The sequence below is a fragment of the Symphalangus syndactylus genome, chromosome 4 (assembly GCF_028878055.3).
Source record: "Symphalangus syndactylus isolate Jambi chromosome 4, NHGRI_mSymSyn1-v2.1_pri, whole genome shotgun sequence".
Taxonomy (NCBI): Eukaryota; Metazoa; Chordata; class Mammalia; order Primates; family Hylobatidae; genus Symphalangus; species Symphalangus syndactylus.
In genome coordinates, this window is record NC_072426.2 from 155,003,018 (window position 1) to 155,018,523 (window position 15,506).

General features: G+C 41.2%; 1 protein-coding gene and 1 long non-coding RNA gene across 2 annotated transcripts in view; one reads left to right on the top strand and one right to left on the bottom strand.

The window, feature by feature from the left end:
* The window catches only part of TENM3 (teneurin transmembrane protein 3), a 2,305,387-nt gene that overhangs the window by 1,330,191 nt on the left and 959,690 nt on the right, over positions 1-15,506 (top strand). The gene's annotated exons all lie outside the window — the stretch shown is intronic.
* Positions 952-10,799, bottom strand: LOC129481282 (uncharacterized). The gene is made up of 3 exons (XR_008657321.1): positions 10,750-10,799; positions 2,491-2,564; positions 952-1,241 (listed from the first exon to the last, which is right to left on the bottom strand). It is a non-coding gene; the product is annotated as an uncharacterized lncRNA (long non-coding RNA).

Genomic DNA, 15,506 nt, shown 5'->3' on the forward strand with positions numbered 1-15,506 from the left:
GCCTCTGGCTCTTCACTTGCCCGTGAAGGTGAGCCCAAAGGACCTCTCTGACACCAATTACCTCCCTTCCTGGCTATGTCTCTTGTCATCTACCATGAGATTCCTTCTGAGGTCTGCACACCTGTGGGATTGCCTTCTGGTGCCTACACTCCAGATCTGCCCAAGCTACCTCCTCTAAATGATAGGTCTGTCCATTCTCAAGTTTTTTTGCCCCCCCCATCTGCCTAGTCCCACCCAAAACGAGATCCAACTACTAATGCCACATGAATAAATAAAACAAGTTAATTAGACGTTCCATAGAAAGAATAAAAGTAATAAAAATAATAGGTTATTCAATATATTTCACCTCTGGAAAAGGAGAAAGAACACAAGCAAAGAGGTGACAGTTTTTTGCTAATATATTCCCATAGCCATGGAGAACAGATATGCTATAATCTCATTGACATGCCATCAGGATTGTTCATAATTTTCCATAAAGAATCACCTGTGCCACCTAGAATAGCGGTCCTCAACCTTTTTGGCACCAGGGACTGGTTTCATAGAAGACAATTTTTCACAGATGGAGGGTTGGGGGGATGATCGCGAGATAAAATTGTTGCATGTCCGATCATCAGGTATTAGATTCTCATAAGGAGCACTCGACCCTAGATCCCTCCCATGTGGAGTTCACCATAAGGTTCACACTCCTGTGAGAATCTAACGCCGTGGCTGATCTGACAGGAGGCGGACCTCAGGCCATAATGCTCACTTGCTCTCAGCTCCCCTCCTGATATGCAGCCTGGTTGGTAGCAGGCTGGGGACCGGTACCATTTCCTGGCCCAGGGGTTGGGGACCCCTGATCTAGAAGTAACTGTGGTTCTGAAAATTTTATCAACAAAAACAGTAATTGGAACAATATTGCCTTTTCAGTTTCCCAGCTTCTATGAGTAGTAATACTGAAAAAAAAATCCATTAATGAATGCAACTCTTTAATAAATTACGTTTATATAAAGTACATTTCATGAAATGGGTTTCACCTGGGTTGGAGTCTGTACACAGACGATGAGTGGCCATCCAGAGCTGTGATGCTTGGAAGTTGTCCAGCAGGGGTGTGAGGCATCTAGGGAAGAAGGCTTGGAGCAGCAACTAGCTCTGAGGCTCTGAGATCCATACCCTTGGCTGTGCTTTCCATATCAAATAGGGCAAAGTCTCCTCCGCTTTCAAGTGATTTATTTCCTAGAACAATTCCGCTTTGTTTTTGGCTGACAGGGTAAACAGATGAAAAAGAAATTTTATTATTCTTAAATTATGAAGCAAAAGACTCCAATAATTTGGGCTATTTTTATTTCAGTGTATATTTTCACAGTAGATTAAGTACAAGAAACTTTTTCATATTTTCTTAGTTGCAATGATTAGTGGTAATGGGCACATTTAACTAGAAAGTTTCTTTAAACACACACACACACACACACACAGTAGTTTGGGATAAAAAGCCTTCACCCCTCAACATCAGCTTTGATTGTACTGTTTTCTTTACACCATGTGCCATGGCTCACAAAAGCATAAGTTAAATATTTGCAAGGAAAACATCCAATCCCAGAGCGAAAGCACCACCGCTGTAAATATTTTCATGTTCTAATGGGGGCCTTGGCGTGTTGTTCTAGGGAACAATATCCCTTTCTTATGTGCTAGAGATAGAGAACAGGGGGTCGGGGACTTTTTCCCCCGACCGGTTTAGCTTTTTCTTGAATGCCAGTGGCAGCACGTGTGGTTCAGAGGCTCGTGTTTTTCCCTTATGTATTTTATATCATCGCCTTTTAAAAAATTCTTCCCTCCTGTAGAACTTTAGACCTCCTTCGACACAACCTAAATTTTGAAGGTGCTCAGATATAAGTGTCTATGTTGACACTTTAAAGAAAAGTGGAATATAGACTGCCATGGTGTTATCTTTATTTCAGTTTCCAGGTTGGGCAGTTCTGCCTATTACTCGAGTGGAATATTCCCTGACGAATTACGGAGACAGCCACTCCAGCCCCGTACAGACAGCAGTGCCTAGAGCCCCAGTGCACCAAAGTCCCTGATAGCCGCCCTCTCATTTCGCACGCTGGACTGACTGACTTGCCTCTGGTCTTTGCACACATTCTGCGCTTTCTTGCTTCGGTGGCTTTCCTCCCCGCATGTCAGTCTGCTAGGATCCCCAGATTCCCCGCTTCTGGCCCTCTCGTCCAGGCCTAGCTGAAGTGCCACTTGCTCCATAAAGCACCCCCAGATTCCCCTGGAAGGAAACAATCTCTTCCCTCTTTGAATCCCGTTTGGTGTTTTGTCACAGTTCTCATCTTATATCCTGCGATATCATCCTTGGTCAATAATGAGACTCCTTGAAGACACAACTCCGTCTTAATTATTCTTTAAAATTCCACAGCACCTAGCAGCGTGCTTAGTGCCAGTGGACATCGAGTAAATATTTACAAGTCGAATGAATACACGCGTTTGTGGAATACATGAACTTACCTGTTTGCAGCAGCCTTGCTGTATTTGCCAAGAAGTCTGCCTGAGAGGTGTTTATACAGCTGCTGTACAGAGAGCTTAAATGAGGTAGCATGTTAAGAATAAAAATAATGTATAGAAAACGGCAATGAGAAATCTCTTTAGTGAAATCCATCTCTTGAGGGCCTACTATGTGTAAATTACTCGGAAGATCTGAACCCTAAATCAATGAATAATAATAGTAACTCGCACGTGGCTAGCATTTTAGTTTCTGTTTAGGCTACTCTGCCGTGCAAATTCTTCTTTGGTTCTATTCATACTCAGACAGGGTTAGTATCAACAGGAGAGAATCTTTGGAAGTACAAGGCAACAATAGATCATGTTTCTATCATTTAACTGGATTGTTTTGGGTCAAAATGATTTTATGTGTCTCATACAGAAAATTATTTTGTTCACAATTATTCTACACATTGCATTATATAATGGGAGCTAAAGAACAAAAGAGCTTTTCTTTGGTAAATGAACAGGAGACTAGAGGAAGTGTATTATTTTTGAAACCGCAAATGTCACTTCATCAGGTTTCTTTTTTCAGGTCTTTGATATCTTAGGAGATCTTTCTCCCTCCCTCCCACCCCCCACTTCTGGCTGTTCTCCAAAAATTGCTTGTCAGTAGAAATTTGCTCACACAGTGAAATAAAAACCCTAGGCAGATAAAGGAACAGAGATAAATCACTTGCCAAGCTAAATGCTTTAATAGTGAGTTTATTACCTCTTGTTTCTTTTTGATACTTTAAAATCCTCAAACTTTGTAATGGAGACTATATAATTGATTGGAGTTTTTGGTGAAGTATTTGCCATAAGATTCACAAAAGTTGGGGATGCTGTATTATAAGCTTTTAAAGGAAACAGACTTATTTAAAGAAAGGGAGAGTGTTATGTGTGTAATCCCTACATTTTTGTAATTTCAAAGCTCATATCTGTTGAACTAGCCCTTTACAAAAACTAAAGTATAAATAAAAGCTTTCTCTATCAAACTAGTCTATTCATTCTCCATATTGTTCAGAATGGTTGTTTAGTATATTTTTTCACTTTTCCACTAATGCCATAAGTTAGGAGATTCAGCTTTCTGTCTTAACTCCACTGCTTAACGTATGAGAAGTATGTATGACACTTGCAGAATGTCCTTTGAGGACAAGGTAATAATGTTTTAAAATGCATTTCCCAATGTAAGGCATCCACTACTGGCAATTTTGGAGGATATATTTGCTAGCTCTTAGAAAGTTATAGGTTTTCCAGGTTTAATTTTGGGCAAATGAAAGGGGAGCTGTACCAATTCTCCTACAAAATTCTAGAAAAAAATATTACCCCAGATTCTATCTAAAATGAGTTATCCTGTGATTATTAGCTTTAATCAAGAGTGGACGTAGAATCGTATGCGGCAATGAGAATACGATCTAAAAAAAGGTGGAGGGAGAAAAATAAAGATCTCAAAATGCAGGGAATGGATTAATCGAGACAGATGAGAAGCGATTAGCATTTTGTTTCTTGCAGGTGATATTCAGAGTACAAAGTCAAGCATGATAGCAGCTATCTGCAGAGTGCTAAATGCTTCCATTGGAAGGCATGAGTGAAAACTGGTTATTGAATGAGACCTTTTTGGTAACAGATTATTCAACAGTGATTACTTTCTTTAGCCAGAACTGGGATATGTGAGGAACCTCTGAATACGTGAATCTTCTTTTTTCCAGGATAGACCTTAATTACCTGTGTTGCCTTCTAACACTGTCTCCCTCCACTTCCTATTCCCCAGCACTCTCTCCCTCCACTTCCTATTCCCCAGCTTGTTGTTATTTTGGTCTCTCTCCTCCTCCTCTGTAAAGATGTGTCATGAAAGAACTACTGTCAAAGTATGTGAACCATTCATATTGAGATCCTCCTCCCATCCAAAAGAATAGTCTTTTTGAAGTAACTTCAAAACTATTCTATCAATCAGAAATTTGCTTTTTGAGTAGGAGTTACAAAGGCATCAAGAGGAAAATAGTCACTTAGATCTCTGTTTTGATTGGCTGAACCCCTTTAAATAATTTATCTACGACTGTAATCACAATATTTCTTGCCTGATGAGCTTCTATATTTGAAGCAATGATGAGGAAAAAAACCAATACACTAAGTTGTTGATAGTAACCCCTGGGGAAAATATTTCTCTACTAAAGCATTCTTACTATAAGTATTGAAAATCTGGAAATGTAACAAAAACTTGAAATTATGAAACCACTGAAGGAAACTATTGCTTGTAATCATCGTCGCCTTTGTCACAGCTTGACTCGATGACAGCTTGATAGGGTTCTTGCGATTGGCATTGGATTGCTTTGGCTCACTAAATGGCAGCTATCTCATATGCCCTTGGTTGTGCACAAATTAATCAAAGGCTTTTGAAGTGATGGCTTTTGTGTACAGGGAAAACAACATCATTTTAAAAATTGTGGCGTCCTAAAAAGATACAGATATATGAAGACACAGTTGCTGCTGAACATGCTGCTCAGTCTTACAAAGGACTTGCAACCGGGGATTTTTCGTACTTTTCTAATAATATAATCTATATATTTTTTGAGATGGAGTCTCACTCTGCCACCCAGGCTGGAGTGCAGTGGTGCAGTCACAACTCACTGCAGCCTCCACCTCTTGGGTTCAAATGGTCCTCCCACCTCAGCCTCCCAGGCAGCTGAAACTACAGGTGTGCACCACCACACCTGGCTAGTGTTTTTTTTTTTTAAGAGATGGGTTTTTCTATGTCACCCAGGCTGGCCCCCAACTCCTGGCCTCAAGCAATCCACCTGCCTCAGCCTCCCAAAGCGTTGGGATTACAGGCCTGAGTCACTGCACCGGACCAACATACTCTATTAAGAGTGCTACAAGTATGCTGGTCCAACATGCATATTGTAAGACAGTTCTCTCCGCAAACATTTTTTGGTAGTGATACAGCACTATGTAGAATAACAATCTCACAGTCTCAACGGTCCAAGTCTAAAACCAGAAAAGTATATACACTTAAATGTCATATTCTTCCCATTTTATATGACATGAAGGGGAAAGGTGAAAAATGGCTAAATCGTAACAACAGGAGTTGCTGATGAGGCAAGACTTAATATTCAAAGCACCTACAACAATGGAAAATGATCTTCTAATTCACCAGACTCTATATTCTACTCGGTGTCCTAGCCATGCCCTGGTGGAAAGTAGATTGCTTAGGGAAGCACATTAGCTATTTCAGGCCACCAGGTTACAATGCACTAAGACCACTGGGCACTCACTGACATTTGAGGACAGACTTAGTCACTGCGCACATCAAGTCCATGTCATTGATAGTTGTGTGAAGTTACGGGCTACCTGTCGTATTTTTAATTCAGTTCTCAGAAATGATTGCAGTGGCCCTACTAGAATGTGTTCCTCGGTGTCATTAGCATAAGAAACTACAGTAGTCCTACTGGCACTAAAAATATTTTTAAAAGATACGGGCCGGGTGTGGTGGCTCACGCCTATAATCCCAGCACTTTGAGAGGCCAAGGCGGATGGATCATGAGGTCAAGAGACCAAGACCATCCTAGACAACATGATGAAACCCCATCTCTACTAAAAATACAAAAATTAGCTGGTTGTGGTGGCATGAGCCTGTAGTCCCAGCTACTCCGGAGGCTGCGGCAGGAGAATCACTTGAACCCGGGAGGTGGAGGTTGCAGTGAGCCAAGATTGCACCATTGCACTTCAGCCTGGGTGATAGAGTGAGACTCCACCTCAAAAAAAAAAAAAAAAAAAAAAAAAAACAGAGAGTAGTTGACATTAATATTTTTTCTGTAAAAATAGTAAGAGAAAACTAAATCAGGTCTTTCCCACCATTTTATTGGTATAGAAATAGAAGTACAGGGATTTGGAAAGTATTCCAAACTGTAGTCCCACTGAAGGAGATTAGGTAATTTGGAATTTGGATATTTGGTAAACTTCAGAAAGAAATTAATTTAGCAAATGTAACGCCATATTTTATTGACAGTAAAATACCCTCAATCACAAAACACAGTTAACATAAGTGTACTCAAAAGAACAAAAAGATTCAATTTGTAAATATTCCTATTTTTTACATAAAATGTGGTGAACATATGCCTTAGAACTGGATGAATATGGTGATTTGGAGATTGAAGACCAAAAGTGTTTATTTAGAAATGGCTTAAACAGACTCAATGAAAAAACCAATTCCTCCTTAAAGTCCTTCTGTCTTCCTCACTCCCATTTTTTGATAACTGCATCATCACATTTCTTATGGGGGATTATCCAGAGTATATTCTAATAGTGACCCCAAAACCTAGCACAGGATTGACACTTGCCAACTAGTGCATGTTTTAAAGAGACCCATGCAAGAAAAACAATCAACTTAATAGAACATGAATCTTCTATGTAAACATCCAGCACAAATTTGTTAGTAGTGGGTTTATTTTGTAAATAACTATAAAAGCATTCCAGTTACATATATTTATTCCTATGAAGCCACAACTCGTAATAAAATTTCCATAAGAATGATGTGTATTCACAGTGGATTACTAAGTTAACCTTGAAATGAGTAGTTATCTGTAATTATTTGATAACTAAAAAAAATAAGCAGGAGAAAAAACAGCCACTAGTTATTTAATAAAGAAAAACAATTGTTAGATGTTGGTAGCACTATCAATGATAAGTGTTAATTTTCTGGTCATCAGTGGTAGAACTATTAAGGTAACATAATTAAAAGGCGTGAAGGGATCAGGATGTAATTTATTTGTCTCACAAAGTTTCTGGATTGACAGCTCCACTGTTACAGATCCAGGCGTGAAAGCGTTTCTTTACCATCTCATGTCAGTCAATCTCTAGATAAATTTGAGTCCCTACTAAGGACCAGGGCCAGGGCCTATCTTCTGAGGCCATCAGCAAAGTGGCTATTAGGATTTCTCATTACTACATTCCCAGAGTGGTTTAAAAGTGGAAAAAAGGCAACCAGCGTTTTGTTGATTATTACTCTAAAGCAGCGAATCTTAACCCTAGCTACACATTAGAATCACCCAGGGAGCTTTGGAAAAATACAGCTGCCCTAGGCCACCCCCAGAGATCTGGATTTAATTGGTATGGGGTGAGGTCCCAGCAAAGGTATTCTTTAAAAGCTCCCTAGACGATTTTAATGTGCAACCAGGGTTAAGTGCCGCTGCTCTAAAGGGAAGATAAAATTTGCGAATTCTGTTGTTCGTCCCCACTGAAAGTGGAAAATTTTAGCCTTTCTTACATATTCCTCTTCTTTCCCAGGAAAGAAGTGTGGTGTTGCAGAAATGGCAAGAATTCGGAACCAGGAGGCTGTGCTCTGATTTCATTTCTGTCATTTCCTAGCTGGGTAACACCAGACAGGGCGTCCTGTAAGGCAGGAGTCGCAATAATTCCTCTTTTCCCTACCTTCCAAGGGGCAGAATTAACAAAACAAACAAGGTCATGTACAGGAAAGCCCTGAAATGGGAAAGCTGTTGTTAGTTTCCCAACTGATTGTGTCTGTTAGCACTAATTGATAGGTGTTATCAATTAGTGCTAACAGATGGTGGGAGACCAGGGTAAGTCTTTAAGATCAGTATTGGTGATTCGTCAAATATAATATACTTTGTAAGATTTTTCCCTCTCCCTATTAATTCAGGGCACATCTATTTGCAAAGAAGAAACAAACTATGTAGAGTTCAGGTTCACCTCTGTTCTTATCTGCAAACAGCCGTGAGCAGTCGGCAGAGCCAGAAGCCAGCGTGGCTCCGTGTACCACCAGAGGGGCCTAAAAGTAGCTCACACAAAAGATTTTCCTACACCGGCACAGTGCTTTGCCGCTAAAATGCCCACTTAGCACGTGCAACAAATTGTTGACGTGCCCTCCTCTACAAAGAAGAATCCAGTTCAAGCAACGTCTTCTGAAGCTCTTGCCTCCCTGACAGTCACGATTTGCAAACAGGCTATCGCTTCAATCATTGGTTCTTCGGTGAGAGTGAGTGGGTGGCCCACAGCTCACCAGGTTCTACCGCTGAGGGAAGAACCCTGTGGCAGATACATCACCCCAGGTACGAGGCAGTCGGAACCAGGCAAGGAGAGCAGGACGATGCCTAGCAAGCGACCGTCTTTTATAGACAGAGCAGCTGTGACAGTCGTTGTTGCAAAGTACTGACAGGCTGTTTGCATGTTGATCATTTTCAACTATGAAAACAAGAGAGGCCAAGACAGTGCTTGTGATTGGAACAGTAATGGGAACCAATTCATTTAAAAAAAAATGATCTCTCCCTCTTCCTTCTCAGTAAGGGATATCATCTTCCGTATTCATGTCCCCAGCCTGGCTTCCAGAAAGAAAAAGTGCTGCCTGCTTGGAAACCGGTTTCTAGGAACTGAGGTTTCTTCCTTGAACCTTTTTGAGGGAGGAGAAAAGGCAGAGCTGGTTTTCTCTGACCAAACAAAACTTTCATAGTATCCTGATGAATGCCCTGGTTCCAGGAGGGGAGGCTGAAGCCAAGGTGCCCCTGCCACGTGTGGGCTTTGAGGTGCTCCTTCCCTCACTGCCAAGGTTGCCGTCACCTCCGCCGCCCCTGACTGCAGCGTCGTCCTGGTGAATGGACTCTCTGATGGCCCAGGACAAAGGCTTCCACACCAAAAAGCCCCTTTGCTTTTCTCTGGGGTTTGGAGGATGCTAAATAATATCCCTTCTTCTTTCTTTCAATACTAGTGGCATTTGTACAGTGCTTTACTGTTTAAAAAGCCCACTATTTGCATAAATCTTCAAAAATATCCCAATGAAGTAGTCGTTATGATTCTATTCGATCAATGCAGAGATTAAGGCTCAAAGAGTTCATGTTTCTTGCCCAGGATTTCACGCTGTAAATGACAAAACAACACCTGAACCCAGGATTTCTTTTTTTTTTTCTTTTTTTTTTTTTGAGATGGGGTCTCACTCTGTTGCCCAGGCTAAAGTGCAGTGGCACGATCTCAGCTCACTGCAACCTCCACCCTGCGGGTTCAAGTGATTCTCCTGCCTCAGCCTCCCGAGTAGCTGGGATTACAGGTGCATGCCACCACACCCAGCTAATTTTTTGTATTTTTAATAGAGACGGGGTTTCACCATGTTGGCCAGGCTGGTCTTGAACTCCTGACCTCAAGTGTTCCACTCATCTCGGCCTCCCACAGTGCTGGGATTACAGGTGTGAGCCACTGTGCCCAGCCCCAGGATTTCTAATTCTAAGTCCCATTGTCCTCCCATGATACCACCCTGTCTGTCAGGGACCCCCTCTGGTGACACACTTGGTACCCTGCGTGCATTGAGGTGCTGTCACTACCCCAGCCAAGGTGACATGGAGCCATTGCCCCACTCTCATTCATCTCACAGACGTAGGGGAGACAGTACTTTAAATCACACGCACACAGGCCTTCTCTTAAATGGGGTCTTTGAATTCATGTGGTGACTTTTTGCTTCATCTTAAATTATTCACTAAAATTAGACCACAAAAGAGTGAATTATTTCTATCTTTACATCTGATACTATCACTGTTAACAAACAGCCACACTGGATCCTTCTCAGTTATATTCAGAACTTCTGAAATGGTCCTGTTTTCTACATTTTACAGTGTTTCAGGAAGTGCAGCAATGATGTTTTTGTGTAAGATGTTGTATTTGCTAGGTGCTGATACATGGATAGGAATAAAGAGATACATTGATGGGGCTAAATATGTGTTAAAGGGGATGACATGCTGTTGACTTCAGACAGTTCATTGGTAAAATTGCAATAGTTTGGGGTTTGGTCCTGAACTTTATACGTGTAGGAACTCAATGTAGTCAATTGGCCTAAAGTTGATCAGGTTTAGGAGAACTAACTCACTCTACACAGATGCTCATAGTATTGATTGATAAATGAAAAGGACAGTCTCATTCAACAAATGATTCTTGCCTAGATGCTGCACAATAGGCTCCAGGCGAGGTATGAAGGATTGTGTAGCAGATGCTGCTGAACCACCCTATCCCATCCCCTTCCCATTCAGTCCTCCCACGTCCCAGTGCCAGCCCCTACATTGCCCACCCCACAGGAGCAAGCCTCCAGCAGTGCTGATGGGAGTGGGAGATGACTAACTCTCAGCTTCTGCACCAGCCCCTGAGTTTCCCCGGAGTGAGGAAGCTCCAGTCTCCATGGTGGGAGCTGGTTTGGTAATTCTCCAGTTCATGGTTATGTTCTCTCCCTTAGCTCACGTCCCCGCTTACCTACCAGCAGTTCCTTCACCTTCCAAATTAAGAACTTGCTTTTGAGTCATGGTCTTGAGGTGTGCTTCTGGGGTCCCTGGAGACCAAGGCACGGTGCTGTCCTTCAAGGATCTAGCAGGAGAGAGAAAAGCACACTAGTAATTCAGACACTGGGTGACAAGTTCTCCACCCAGTGGAAGCAGAGGATGTGATAGAAAAATGTGGAAGAGCACCTGAGTCTTCATAGAAAGCTTTCTGTGTGAGCTTTTCAAGAGTGCTACGTTTAGATGGAGGGAATTTTCACTGTAGATATTTTCTACAAGAATTGTTGCATCCTGCTTGCTGCTGCTTCTTTTTGTTTGTTTGTTTATTTGTTTGTTTTGGAGACAGAGTCTTGCTCTGTCACCCAGGAGGCTGGAGTGCAATGGCACAATCTCTGCTCACTGCAACCTCCCCGTCCCAGGTTCAAGTGATTCTCCTGCCTCAGCCTCCCAAGTAGCTGGGATTACAGACATGTGCAATCACGCCCAGCTAATTTTTGTATTTTTAGTAGAGATGGAGTTTCACCGTGTTGGTCAGGCTGGTCTCAAACTCTTGACCTCAGGTGATCCACCCACTTCAGCCTCCCAAGGTGCCGACAGGCATAAGCCACTGTGCCCCGCCCCAGCTTGCTTCTTCGGCTCGATCTCTCTAGCCTCAGTTTTCTCACCTGTAAACTAGGGGAAATATCCCTCAGAGTAAAGAGACAACGATGGGGTTATATCATGTTATATAAATTGCCTTGCTGCGTGCCTGCCACACAGTAACACCTAACACTATTTATCAAGTTTGCCCTTCCCAGATGGACTGAAATCTCTAACCACTTGATGGTCCTGGAGTCTCCTGTCCAGCTAGTTTCCCAACCGTCACCCAAGTTTCCTGAGTGTGGGTCGCTCCTGTAATGTTAAGCTCATCTACGCTGACTGGAGTTTTTACTGTTTTCAGTTTCAGAATGACTCTTCCCTAACTGTGTGCCTAAATTCTGGGGGACTTTTTCCTACAACTTCTCATACACATAGGTAGCATTTCAATTAGACACTGGCCCCATCAAAGTAAAAATAATCTTATCATCTTAAAAATCTTTCTCTCTTCCCAACCCCCAAAAAACTGGTTTTTCATAATTCATGACAATGTTTGTCTTTCAAATTTAATATAATTGACACAAAGACCAATAAATAATCAATTTTTCATTTTGTATATTGTTTAAAAATAGATTTACTATGACTTACAGATAATTCTATAATTCTTATCCTTCACTTCCCACAAATATTAATATTTTATGATCAAATTTTGTACTTTTTCAGCTTACATTTAAAGATTGCAAAAAAAATTTGTTTTTTTTTTATTAGCAGTGTCTCTTTTGAGGTGAGTTTGTCATCTGCACATGTTATTCTAGTAAGTCCACCTTTGAGAGTCATGGAGTTCTTATTTCTCCAGTTTTATTTCGGCTACAGAAGTTAGAAAAGCCAAATGGTTTATTATTTAATATTGTTGCTATCAGATTTTTAACCCTGAAAGCATTAACCTATCATTTTAATTAACATTGCCTAATGTGCCAACAAAAAATAAACCTGATTTTTGAGAGTTATAAAAGACTGGACATAAGGGAATTTTATGTGTACTGTAAAAAATTAAAATAAGCTATCTAGTCTTTTTTAAATATCACTGACCTTAATTTTCATATTTTGAAAAATATTAGGAATGTTAAAAAATCTGATTTCAGAAACATCAATCACAGGACATTGGCTAACAAAGAACAAAGCTTTGTAGAGAACAGATTCTGCAGGAGTGATTGAACCAATCAAGCAGTATTGTTTGTGTTGAAACCAGCTAATATGTAATCAGTTACACAACAGACAAAATATGGACTATTAAGATGATATTACCATGGGTGAAAAGGGATTTACTGGGAGCAATACACTAAGAGTCTGAAAAGACCCCAGAGTTAATTCAGCACACTCTGTGTCAACCCTGCATGAAGCATCAGGGAATATACATCTATACAGTAACATATATATTACATTTTTTGTATATATATATATATATATATATATATATATATATATATGTATATATATATATATATATATATAAAATGTAAAAGACCCAGCTCCTGCCCTCAGGTCATTCATGGTATGGAGAAATTTGGAGAAACAGTAGGAAGCCATAGGTAATTATATGGGAAGAAATTGCTGCAGTGCACAATGTGTTCCGTGTCTGCCATACCGCATTATGAACTCAGAGTGGAGACCATGGTTTTCCAATTTGTTTATGTTCTCCTTAGTGGGTCCTCAAGAGCTGAGTGCAAGGTGGTTTAAAATATATCAGAAAAAGACCTGAAACAATGAAATAGGAGACTTGCAATGTGGTCATTTTTTTTTTAAAAGCAAATCTGACTTCAGTGTGTGTTAATAAGACTACAATATGCAGCAGCTGGATTTCTTTTGTTTCCCTGCTGCAGAACCTAATTCTAACTAGCTTAAAGCATAAAAAACTGATTGGCTCACCAAAATGGCAACACGGGAGGAGGACGGAGTTTCAGTGTTCTATTAGCCTAGTAACCGGGTCCATTTTTCTGCAATCCTCTCTCTTAGCTGTCTCCACCTCCATAAACCAGGAGCTGGCTATTTCCAGGCTAAATATCTATGACACACCTGCTTCTATGGCTATGGAGAAAATAGGCTAAGAGACTTGCTTCAGCTATTTCTTGCAGAGGAGCAAGGAAAGATCAACTTTCCAAGATTCTCCTAGGAAACGTTTCCTCACGTTCTTGGACCCTGATGAGTCACTCGCTATTGGGATGGAATTACTTTTAAATCAATCGAACCGCTTTGGGGCTGGTCGAGGGTTAGAGGGAACGGGGTGGCATTCCTTGAGATATACGGGTTGTGTGGGGGGCAGCCCAGTGCCTGAAGAGAGTGAAATGAATCCCGTGAGTAACCAACAACATCCACTCAAGCATGGGAGGACCGTGCTCTAGAAGATGAGGAAGCTTTACCAAACTAGTGGTGGACACAGCCACCCTGAGTGTGACCTGGACATTTGAAAAACAGATGTGAGCAAGCAAAAAATAATTGAGAAACACAGAACAAAACAAACTCAGTAACATATTCTAGGTCTGAAAGAACTGAGATTGTGTAACCTAGAGAAGGGAAAGTTAAAAACAGATGCAATACATGTCTTCAGTGATTCAGCAGGTTTTTATGGGAATGCTGAGTAATTGTTTCCCATTTCTGCAGAGAACTCAAAAAGATTAAATAAGATCAAAAGAGAGTGCCGTTTGGTATAAGAATAAACTTCCGGACAATAGAGGTGATAATTCCAGGAGAGTCTATCAGAGATCACTGGCGCTGGCATCTCCTTCCCTCTCCTGATCCTCAAATCTCAAGTGAGTTATCACCAGAGCTGTTCATTCCGGCTGTCAAATCTCTACCCTCCTCATCCTCTCATCCTCTTCATCCATACATAACTCAGGCTACCACTTACTGTCCACGGGGCTGTCACAGTAGCTTCCTTACTGTACTCTGCCTCCACCCTCTCCATGTTATCCAAAAAATGCTGAGTTATCTAACTAAATGAGGGGGGCAGGGGAGCATGTCACTGCCGTGCTTAAAACCTCTGATTAGTTTCTAGCTGTCTTCAGGATAAAACTCAAACTCATTTCCAAGGCTACTCAGGCCATTCAAATATGGCCCCACCTCTCCTACTCCACTTCTTTCACATTCAATCATGACAAATTCACACCGTTAATTGAGGGGGAGAGGACCCTGCTTTTAGACCTTCTTGCATTTCATTCTGCTCTCTGCTGTTCCTCTATGCCTATCTACTTCTTCTCTGGAAACTTTTTTTTTGGCTCTCCTTGACATGATTAGTCACGTTCTTAACAACTTGCACTGACCTGTGTATTAAATGAGATTGGAATTACTCGGTAATATGTCTCTTTTCTCTGTAGCCTGTTGGCTTCTCAAGGACAAGGGGTGTACTGCTATCATTTCTGTCTACCTGGTTCCTAACACGGCACCTGGCACTTAGTTGAGAACTTATTAAATCTTGCTTTCAAAATTTGACTCATTAATTAAGGCAACTCCAACTTGGAGAATGTTAAATTATGGCTTTTTGTTTTAAGTCAGCTTTGGATGTTTTAAGGAAAAAACCAATTGTATTCTCCATTGACGTGCATTTTAGATTCATATATGCAGCAGGAGGAAAATGAGACTTACGAGAAAAAATAAATTTGCTAAAAAAAAAAAAAAAAATGAAGAAGGAATGGAAGGGGATTTTTATGGCCCATAGCATTTGTCCCTATTGCCTCACTCTTGGTGCTTGCTTGACAACTTCTTATTGAATGAAACCTTTTATTCTCCAACTCAGACATATGGCATTTTCAACAACACGTTTTGTGTCATGTTTGTTTGTTTTAGACTAAAGAGAGATGCCCAACTTATTCAACTAAATCTGTGAGGAAGACTTATGCTGCTATTTCAAATGCATTGTTTTCCTGTCCTGTCAGTCACAAATCATTTTAAAATATGGGCCTAATCACCAGTATTCCAAGGGGCTTACCACATAAGGGAGCTGGGCTGCAGGAAGGCTCAGAATCACAGCAAGTGTGTGTCTGGGCTCATAGGCGCCAACTGGCATACGAGCAGCCTCCAGCTGGTATGCACCTGCACCTGGGATCCCACCTCACCAGGACAAACTCGAGTTCCTGCCCTCAGCCTGGGCATGGGGCGGGGGGA